Source organism: Rhopalosiphum maidis, chromosome 3 (assembly GCF_003676215.2).
Source record: "Rhopalosiphum maidis isolate BTI-1 chromosome 3, ASM367621v3, whole genome shotgun sequence".
Classification (NCBI taxonomy): domain Eukaryota; kingdom Metazoa; phylum Arthropoda; class Insecta; order Hemiptera; family Aphididae; genus Rhopalosiphum; species Rhopalosiphum maidis.
The window spans coordinates 73799326-73811562 of record NC_040879.1 but is presented as its reverse complement, the minus strand read 5'-3'; the positions used below and the strand labels follow the sequence as shown (position 1 = coordinate 73811562).

The window sequence follows — 12237 nt, the reverse complement described above, 5'->3', positions numbered from 1 at the left end:
TATTTTTGGTTGAAAAACACTTGCTTAACAAACAACATTTGGGTCGACTCACCAAACAGTCTTAATGTGCCGTTTTTACGATGTAGCAAGTGTAGTCACGGAGAACAGATATTAGACAACAATTTATTATCAATATCCAATCACACAATATAATATAGTTTTTATTTTAATTATTTTAGACATTTATTATTTCTTAATTTATAATAGTTCATAAAAAAAATTAATGTGTGGCAATTATACATTTTGTTTGTATTTACAAAAAAGTGCACCTGTTAGTTATGACTGACAAAATACACAAATATGAGATATCGAATTCAATAATTTAAGTATTCGCTATATGCTTAATGTCACAGTAGTAAAGATGTTTATTGCTTATGGTTCAAAAAATCAATAATACTATTATTTGTCAACTAATATAATAATATTATTAATATTATGAATTTACGTTGGATATAAAGGTATTATAATAATTATTGCAAGCCGTAAGTAACATAGTGTGTGTATCATTAAAATATTAAAGCCTAAAGGCCGATTATAATTATAATTAAAAAATATTATTTTAGTTAATTTTGTATCAATCCCATATTATTTAAAGTGAAAGATAAACACAAAAATTAGATCACTATTACTTTAAAAAAAAATTATAGATAATGAAGATATCTGATTTCCAATTACAATCCGGCACATATAAATGCTACTTTCCTAATGAATTCAAAAAGGTCGATCAATGTTTTATAAATTGCCTTTCGGTCATATTATTCAACGTCATTGGCCTAATTCCATTATATTTTAGCATGGGCAAACAGGCATTGAATCAAGGCATTACACATGAGCTGCTAAGTAAATTGAGTCCGCGTTTAAGTTCATTTTGAAAGCGGTAAGTTTGAGTCCCGGGTATAAAAAGGTAGTTGGTTAATTGGGTTCCGGCTATAATAATCCATCGGCGCAACTACGTCTATAATATTAAAAACTTAAAACTTTTATATTTATTATTTATATGTATACAATTTACTTTTGAATAATTCTGTTACAATAATACGTCATATTGTATATAGTCGTACACTGGTACACCAGCCAGGCCTATTAATTTTACGTATCATGTTAGTGTGGTGTGTGTGTGTGTGTGTGCATAGACAGCTATTCTTAACGTGGATTTTATTACGCTGGTCATTGGCCGTAGATTTTTAAAAATTTTTGAAATGAAAATAATGGCTAATGAAAAATACGTACTAACATTTTTTTGATTTTTATACCATATATTATTTATTTAGAACCTGGTATTATAAAAACCACATAAATTTAAATTTATACATTTTTTCTTCTGGGACTCGACTTATCTATTACCTTTTTTTTCGGGACCCAATTTACCAATCCCGTGGGCTGTATACTTCCTTCGTCCTCCAAAAAGGTATATTTTTCAGGTTGTATATTCAACAGGTATATTAATACTTAGATTAGAATAAATGCACACTCTATATTTTCAAATATTATTAATTGCTAATATAATTTACAAGCATACCAAGAACTTTGTACTGAATTTTAAAACTTTTTGACAATCTGTTGTTGTAAGTTTACAAGCCACTTGATGTTATTATAGTTGTCATTATAGGTTAATGACTTATGGTCTATTATAACTAGTTATAACTTATAACTATTCGCAAAACATCACAATATATAGGTACATATTATATTATAAGACCGTCGTGTTATTTATTGTCGATATTTTTGATATTAAATTAATAGAACATTTATATTAGTATTTATATTAGTATATAATATCTATGTATAAACATAAAATATTGTATTCTAATTAATCACGAGCTTGTTATATTAAATAAAAAACATCAACTAACTAAGAATTCTGTTTACTTGTATTATTAGGTATACCGTATACCTAGCACATACAATTAATCGAATGTTACTATACTGTATCTATAATAATATATACTCTGACTTAACAAAAATTAAATATAATATTGTGGCGTACAATTGAAAATATTAAAAAATTATTTTTTTATATTCTCTAACGCAGTGCCGTATACCGAAAATTAGTATAATTAATAATTATTTTGGGTGTTAATGTATTGTATACATTATGTAAAATTAATTATGATAATTAATTACAAATATTATGATAATACTTACCGTCCATGTCTTAGCGACACTGTTTATTTTATGAATATATTCGCGTGATAAAAAATTGTTTCTTTTTCTCGTTGTTCGGTTTAGTAAGCTCCGAGCAAAATTACGGACAACAAATATATAATCATTGGCATGATGAAAAAAATATAAAATTATTAATAAACGCACAAATTTTCAAAAGAACAACCGTACCTATTATATAGTTTTATAGTTGACTACACAACTAACGTAAGCAATGAAGACCAGGTGAACGGATCTTACCTTATAAACCAAAATGTTCCCGTCTTGATGTAGATAGTGCTGTTCGATTATTTCGATTGTTGTTAATAAACCGATTGTTAATCAGGATTCAATTAATCGAATATTAATATCGTCTAATCGATGTATTTAATATAATACATAAGTATGTGTATCCTAAAATTGTGTTGAAAGCGTTAAAAATTATTTTGTAAAGAATACAATTTATTATAGTTTCACTCTTCATAATGGAAAATTAGAAAAGCTACTTCTCTTACAAACAATTCGAACACTTGTACAGTCGTACTTTATTATTAGTTATTACTATTGTTTTCTACATACGTACGATAATCGATCGTTTTTTATTTTTATTACGATTCTTTAAATTAGCAAGTAATAGCCTATAAAGTCATTAAATATTTATCAGTATTTGTACAAAATGTTCTTTTTTTTAACAGCAATCATTAGAAGCTTTTTATTATAGTGGTTCAAATTACAGTGGCGGATCCAGTGGGGGAGGGCGATCAGGGCGATCATTTTTTTGGTCAAAATATATTCATTTTTGCAACGTTTATTAGTTATATTGTTATATTATATGTTTTTAGCATATTTATATAAAGAATGATTAGAGTAGAGTTATAAATATGACCTGTGATAGAGAGGTAAAGGGAATTTAAGCATTGTTGTCAAAAATGCTTAGAATAGACTCTGAAAAATCAATAGGTATACTATACATATAGTTGTAAGTTATGTGATTTAATTAAAAGTATTTAATACAAAAAATTTAGAATCATGCACTTTTAAAACGCTCGTTTACCTGAAATGGTTTAACTTTAGAACTTGAAAAAGGAACACAGCAAGTATTATATACAGAGAATGATTTCGAGTGAGTTATCATTAAACCATTTATATATGACATAATTTGAATCAATTTTATAATTCTAGTTTTTGGTTTTGTACGATCATTAGATTATTAATTATATATTGGTTTACACCAACAAAACAAAAAAAAAGTTGACCCTTATAATTAATTATAAGTAAATAGTTTATATGTATAACAATAAGTAAAGGACAAGAATAGTTTTTTTTGGAACAATCGATTTTCGGAGCGAAAATTTGTGTTTGTTGTTACTTTTGGGGCAGCAAAAATTTCCAACTTTGGAGGTGATTCCTAATAAAAAAAAATTGGATCTAGTTGGTATTTTGGAATACAAAAGTAAAAATTAAGAATTGGAAAAAAATTAAGGAAACAAAAATTTAAACGCTAAACTTATTTTTGACAAAATAGAAATGTAAAATTACATTAAATACTTAATTCGTACGTGTAACATAAAACATAAATTTATTGATTTATTCTAATTCATAAATTAAAAAATCGTAAAAATGTTAAATATTTTACTAAGTATTAAAATTATTTATACATATTATGGTATAATTTCTAAATATTTTCACTTTTTGAGTTATTGTAGATATTTAAAATTGTCAATGAAAAACTGTTTATTTCGTCGAAAACTTTAAAAATTAAATACAAGTTTTCTCATAAATACTGGAACTAACAATATATTATTAAACATTTTGATTTCAATTTTGAACAAAACTATATATTTAAGCAACTAAAAATAATGATAATTATTTTGTTATAATTCAAAAAATTATTTGTTGGGATTTAAAACTTTTACTTTTACTTATTATGAATTTCATTATAGGTGCGCAACGAAATAGTATAATAAAATTTATTTGTTAGCCTTTACTTCTCAGAATATACTTTTTAATTTCTCTTTTAGGTATGTACGTTGAATTGTTGTATTTTACTTTATCTAATGAATCATTTATTAATCCCAATCGTTTTTTAGAATAATTTCAGGAAACTTAATTTTTATTTAAAAAATACACATCTTTTAAATTATTACTTCTTTTGTTTCTATAACTTTTATATCTATAGTTGAGTTTTTTATTGATAAGTTCTTGTTTTAGTTTATTAGAACATTTTATCACTATTATGTCACATGGAAATAATTATACATTTATACCTGAAATGATTTATTTTTTAATTATACATTTATATTGTTATAGTTTAATAAGTTTGATAAATGTATACAAATATAATATGTATATCTTATAATATAGTATGAAGAGTACGTGCATACTAGCGGTAAGTTCGTAGTAATTAATTATTTAACGAGCACGTGCAATGTGACTAGATGTAGGTGTAGACCAGATATCGCACACCTGTTGCTCTCCTTAGCATGCAATTTGAGGCTTTTAAGAATATGTATCAATATTAAGACTCATAAAATATAAACTAAATTCAAACATGATAAATTACTTTTATGATAAAAATAATAATGTTTTTTTAAATTTAAGACATATATCAAGTCTTTTATGCCTACTAATTCCTGATGAAGTTTTTTAGTAAAATATATCAATCATTTTTGTACTATGGCATTTTTTTTATCTCAACTAGTACAGCTCTTGGAAAATAATGATTTAGCAATTATATTTATGTGTAATGAATGATTCCGGACAACGACACAAGAGACTCATAGTTAATAATCATTTTATAATGTAGCCCCGATTGTAAGACCAATAAAATTTATTCATTTATTCAGTACACAATAAATTAAAAATTCTAAGCACTTCTAAAATGTAATGAAAACTGATTGTTGAAGTATCAATAAACCTCAAATAAACATATATTATTGAATACACATGAGGATTGAGTATTTTTGTAATTTATTTGTAAGCATTTGAAAATTGAAATCAATTTATTTAAAATAACAAATATTATTTTATGTGAACATATTATATATAAGGTACTCCCCGGTAGTTGAATTGTCGATTCCGCATTCATTTGTGCCCCTTTGTATTTGAAAAGTCCATTTTGTCCCCATTCATAACCCCAAGAGTTGAGCATTAACCAATAACTTACACCATGCTCGACTCCCCATCCAATTAACTTAACAGCATGTCCTCCTAAATATGTCGCGTTTTCAGTTTTTGCGTAAACCCCTGTAACGTATTATGACAAATTAAAGACATAAAATACATTTAATTATTTTATAATATTTATATTATAAAATATATGACTGTCTGTATTTATAAACTAACCACTTTTGTAATTCAAAAAGTCGTCGTATACATCGAATGATGCTTCGATTGGCCCGTAAGTTTGCACGTCCTTTTGAATAGAGTCGTATGTAAGGTAATACGCGTCTCTAGCTGTAATCATAAAATATAATTGGAATAATCAGTTGATTTAAACATGAATAAATGTCTATCACATCAGTATATATTATTAGTAACTGTAGACTTACTCTTCACGTGATCACTGTTGTAATTGATCGTTTCGTTACCGTAACAACGTTTGGAGCATTTATGATTGCTTTCTCTTGGTTGGCTATCACACGAACCTTCTCCTTCTTGATGATGAAGACAGGCGGAACTTGGTACGGTTGACATCCCTATGTAATACAATGACTATTATAGTCGATTGTTATATAATATACCTAATCAGTTTTATAAATTACATCGGTAGTGTTGTAGTTGCCACCACTAACAACGCCGTGTCTTTTAAAATACTCCCAAGCTTTAATCGGGTAACCTCCTTTACATCCAAACCACAAGTATGACAGCAAAAAGCTAGCTCTTCAGCGGACACGAGTTGATTGTAATCTCCATTTGTTGCCACGCAAAGTCTGTCTGCGAATGCCCCTGTAGTGCCAAAAGCCTGTTGAGGATCGAATATTAGTAGTTATATTTTTGAAAATACATTTGTTTCAAAAAAAAGTCGTTCGTCAAATAACAATAAATTATATTTACCCAACAAGAACCGCAGTTTCCTTGATCGCGAACTGCGCCTATCGTTTTACAGTGGCGCCAATATTTTCTCGCGTCAAATTTCTTGTGAATTCTGTTCTCCGATACGTAATTGGGATCGCTGGTTTTATATGGACCGTTTGTTTTAGCAGCAGCTCCAACTCCTCTAGAACCCAACAACCTCAAAATTGCTTCTTTTGGTGTATTTGGATGAAAATTTTGACCAGCCTGTAATCATTTAATGATACTTTAATTTCATAATAATTTTAACATACTTTTATAATTAAATGATTAATAAACTCATTAATGTATGAATTTAAAATGAAATGGTGAAATAAAATATTTAAAATTTAATAAAGTTCAATCAGTTAAAATTATTGTAAATATTCTTTACTAATATTTTATATTTGACATATTCCAGTAACAATTCTGGCTGTTTAATAAGGCAACGCCTCACTTAAAATTTAGAATTATAAGTATGTTTTGTTGAAAAAATTAAACTACATTTTTATACACATTCTAAATTGTATTAGTTGATCAGATTTCTGTCCATACTAAGAAAAGAATTTAATACAAAAATTATTCTATAGTTACTAGTTGTTTTAGTTATAAAAGTTTATTTGTATTATTGTGGCCTTTGAGCAATTATAAGTACCAATCATAAAACTCAAATCATCAAGATTCTTCTTTAGAAGTATCAATATAACTGGCAAAATTGTAAATATAATATTTTAGATCGGAGTTATATTGTAAAAATTAATCATCTATAAATTAAAAAATATTTAGACGACTTAAAAAAAATCAATGTTTACTGTACAGCGAAAATGTTCATTAAATTATATGTCTTTTATTTTATATAACATATTTTTCAATTTCTAATATTTTCAATTTTTTGTATTGTTTTCTTTAAAACTTGTAATGATTAGTAGTTTTAAACATGTCGTAAGCGATAACTAATAGTAAAACTTGAAATCATGAAAATCATTACCAATAATTCAAATGTAGAAAACCACGTAAGACTGACCTAAGTCTAAATAAACGTGTTTAACCACATCTAAAGTATGTAGCCGACCAACTGGCATCCAGTAGGCTGCACTCGGTTTCTGTCACTCATCGGCCCTTGTCGGCGTCATCGCAAAATCTACCCCGTAACGTGCCATAAAGTGAGTATGTACAACAAGGCGGTCAACATGACGGTGCTTTTTCATTTTCAGCAGGACAGATGGGGTGTTACGACAGTTGCACCACTGCGACATTTCAGAACGCGTCAGTAGGTTACGGCCCATACATATTCGTACAAATAAACAGCTGATTCAAGATTAAGTTAGACACCTATCTGTCACCAACCCACCCCAACGCGTCCTTGGCGCGCCATGATCGCCGGCTGCCGCGAGTGACTTCGCATCGATCGCACTGCAGTTTGTTCCATGACATGCGTCGTGTGTCCGTAACCAACATTGTTGCTGATTGGTGATCCGTTACTCGACGCACGCGAATTCTGGCTAAGTAAGATAGTCATAATTTTATCAAGCCGGTCGTCCGCCGATATCGCTCACTTTTTTCGTCGCCCCGTCGATTTTTGCAACTGTGCGTCCGACGATCAGTGCTATTCGACCGACACGGATGAACTTAACGTACTACCACCGGTTCTGGAAGACTTTAGACAGGGCCTAGACATCTACAGCCATTCCAATAGGATTTTTGTGAAAGAATGACGATGCTGACGCCAAAAACTATATCGGAGTCGATACCTTTGCTGTGTTTCCGTCGTTAAAAGAGACATTAACACTAATGACGAGAGGCAGTAAAGGTGCCGACACCGACATTGACACCGAAGCCGACGTCAAACCTCAGCCCGACCAATATCAAAAAATAATAACACCAATCGTCGTCCAACCCACTTGAGGATCTGGACGGAAATCACAATAATTGCTTGAATACAATCCGATCGGCAGACGCGATAAACGGAGTGAAAATCAACAGAGCGATTAAAAAAATAAATCTCAGATATCGTTGGACGACCGGCTTAATGAAGTAATGACTACCTGATCTACACGCGCATGCGAAGTAACGGATCACCGATCGGATACAATATCGGATACGGACGTACGACGACGTAACACTGGTTGAATGGCGTGCAGGACAAAACGCGGTCTGATCCTTGTATACCACTCATGGTGACCGACAATCGTACGCAGTACATAACGGACTGGTTACACAGATTTTATTTGAATATTTGGTAACATTTACTCTGCATATTTTATTTTTCATATTATTATATTTTTGGTGATTTTTTTTTTGTGTGTCCTTTGAGGTTTTGTTTGAATTGTCAGACCATTTTATCCATGACCAATAGAAGTAGCCTACTCATTTAAATACAAATATACAAATGCCCAGTGGTTGTAGATGACTTTGACAGGGAAAATTGTGGAACTCCATTTCGTCAACAACATCGATCTCATCCTCTGTTATCGCATTAGCTTGAATATCGACAGCAATTTTAACAGGGTTTTTGTGAGAAAATGACGACGCTGACACCACCAAAATCGATGTCGGCGTCGATTCCTCTGCTGTATTTACGTTGTTGAAAACGATACCGACAATAAAAACGAGAGGCAGCAGAGGTTCGGGTTGACATCGAAAACATGTCGCCACTCATATTGTAGAACTCCGTAATGTCGACAACATCGTTCTCGTCGCGTATACCTTCGCTTCGGCTTCGGCTTGGCTGTGACCGACTTAGTGATAGAATAAGGCTACGATGTAAACAAGATGTCTAAGTCTCCGGCGGCGCCCGGTCGGATAGTTACACAACCAAGAACAAACAATATATTCTTCATAAAGTCATAATGACTATATAAATTAAAACTATATGGTTATAATGTTCAAGTTAATACGTTTTTCACGCGTTTTGTGTAGAGTAATAGTTACTACGCTTATATGCGTTAATGGCTTAATGCGCATTAACTCAATACGCATTAAATTAATTCGCATTAAAGAACGGCTTTATATGCACCAATGCACCTAAAATATCAAGATTAGACGTTGAATAAAATTATAAGTTAATGCGAATGTTTTTTAGTCCGTGCTTTATACTTTGGATTCCATGGCCAAAATAATTATAATTTGACATTTTTAAATTCCCGCTAAAATATTAATTCGCATTAATGCGTTTACATACATTTTTTAATCCCGGAGTAAGAGATAATTCGATTTGACGAATCGAATGAAATAATAATGCGCATCAGCTTAATGCGGATTAAAAATGCGTTTATATGCATCTAACTCTCGGACTAACTCAATGCGCATTGAGTTATTGCGCATTAACTGCTGCATATAAACATAGTAAATATGGATTAAATAATGAATTTTTATTTGATTAATCGTGTGTTAAATTCGAATTTAATAGTTTATTTATTTATATCATTCTTTCTATTTATATTTTATATTTTTATCTATTGATAACGTTGACTTATTTTTTCCAAAAAAACAACAAACTATTGTTGTAATAAATAATATTATGTAATTTATTATTTATTATTGTTATTGATTTATAAGTCAAAGTTATATATCGTAGAAATAAATTATCAAGTACTTTGAAAATGTCATTGTACTTACATAGTAAATAATATCATACGCAGATATTGTGAAAATTTTCAAATCCCTACAATTAGTATTTTTATAAAGGCTATATGAATATAATAAATCAATAATGTCATTGAGAAAAACTCGTTGCTTGTTAAATTAATATCAAATTTTGTTAAAATTAAAACTTTAATTAACCCTTATAAAAAATGTGTTTAAGTATTTTTTTTAATGCTGTATAATTTATGAACAACTATAAAGAACATTGTATTAAGTTCTTCACTTTTTGACATACATTTTTTAACTTTATAAGTCACATAATGTTAATTATTGATGTATTTGTTTATATCTATAAGGTTTCAAGTCTTATAGGTTGTAATGATTAGTTAATAATTATGTAGATGAAAAATATAAGTGTATTAAAACATAATCATATAATTCATTACTTATATTTTTGATCTGTAATTATATTATTTTTTACATTTAAAATATATTATGTATATAAATAAAATGTGTATTATATTTATAGTTCTGGAAATACTTTAATAAAATTATAAAAATATTTTTTCTTCTATACGAGTAAACAAGTATATGACGTGTTGCTATTTCATATTTGTATAGAGCTAAAAAATATTCCTAGGATTATTTTGAGAATAAAAGTAAATAATAATATGTACCAAATATTAATTTTATAAATATAATATTCAATACGTATTATATGCATACGAAAAAATAGAATCTAAAAGTAAAAACCAATGAAATTTATAACCTTATAACACTACCATACTTTTATCATATAAAAATATATTAATACTCAATGCAAAAGATGTCTCAACAGCGACAAAAATGCTTCTTCCTTCATGGCACCCGTAGCCATTTATACTCTGATCAAATGTATTCTTTGTAATTAATGTATAAATTGTAAATATTCAATAAAACGTATATAAATGTATAATGTATTATGTATATTAATTTTAACTAATTATCAAACAATATAAAGTAAGTAAAAGTAAATATATATTAAGTAAGTATTTTATAACATAAAATAATTTATATTTTAGTTGTGAAATGTGTTATGTGCTATGAACTTATAAATTATTCTGTTATGAGTTAGTAACTTTCAGGCTTTATGAGGCTATGTAATTATGCTTAAATTTTTTTATATAGAACTTAGAGAATTAGATTTGTAATTTGAAAGGCTACTTCAACGTTATACGGGTGAATTATCTATATTTCATACATAAAAATCTAAACTTTTAACAATGTTTTCTAAAACGTATGACTTTTATTCTGATTTTATACTTAAATAAAATATTTCAAGAAAATACATTTCATGAAATTTTAAAACCCTAATGATATTTTTGTATTTAAATAAACGAACTTAGTAAAATAATTCATATATATTCATACAAAAATTATCAATTAACTGAAAACTACTATAGTTATACCTTATAGTAACCAATTACTAAAATAAATCTATTGTTATAAATTATAATTGTTTATTGCCTCAAGGGACAAGAATATAATAGGTATATGCCCAACTTTACCAAACAACTATAATTTTCCTAATTAAGTACTCATTGACCATGCAAATTCCATATAATTACAATCTGTTTAAATGAATTGAAAATAAAACGACGCTACTATCGGTAATGCTGTCATAATATTTTTAAGCACCTACCCATTTACCGTATAATGTACATCATATAACTAAAGAATCTATACTAAAGTCTATACCCAGTGTCTTATACCAATAATTTATTATAACATACAGGTAAACGGCAATCATTATTGCAGGTATTACATATGCAAATATTACAATTACTTACTCTCCATGTTGTAGCTACATAGTTTATTTCATCAATGTAATCTTGTGATAAAAATGATGCTTGTTCTGTTAAGTAAACACCAAACAAAATTACGAAAGTTAAAAATATAATCCTAACCATGGTGTTAATTAATAATGCACAAATTTTTAAAATAACAACTCAATAGTTGACTATTCAACTAAACTAAAGAATACTGGTCCTTACCTTATATATACATACGTAATACGTATAAATATGTATATATATCCAACTTGAAGTAGATATATGTAAATTTAAAACCCATTCGAATATTTCGGCTGTTACATCGATTATCGGTTTAATTGTTTAGCTTCTTCATCTTCAAACAATTCGAGCACTGCTATCAGAGCTTATCTAATATAATTTAAAAAAAAAAAATAATAGGACGATTGATTAGTCTATTTAACATTTTTAACGTTTGAATCTAACCTTCTCAGTAAAAATCTTAAATGATTAAATAATCGATTACTTTAAGTATTTCATAATTTTACAATCTAACTGTTGGGTAGTATAACAATCCAATTGTTATAGATTATTTAGGTAAATTCATACTTCTAATTTTGACCACAATTTATTATTATATACCTATTGAAATGATATCATAAGGACT

General features: G+C 28.3%; 1 pseudogene; it reads right to left on the bottom strand.

Annotated features, from left to right (window-relative positions):
- Positions 1-5482: 5482 nt before the first annotated feature.
- On the bottom strand, positions 5483-11805 carry LOC113555855 (annotated as a pseudogene).
- Between the last annotated feature and the right edge of the window lie 432 nt (positions 11806-12237).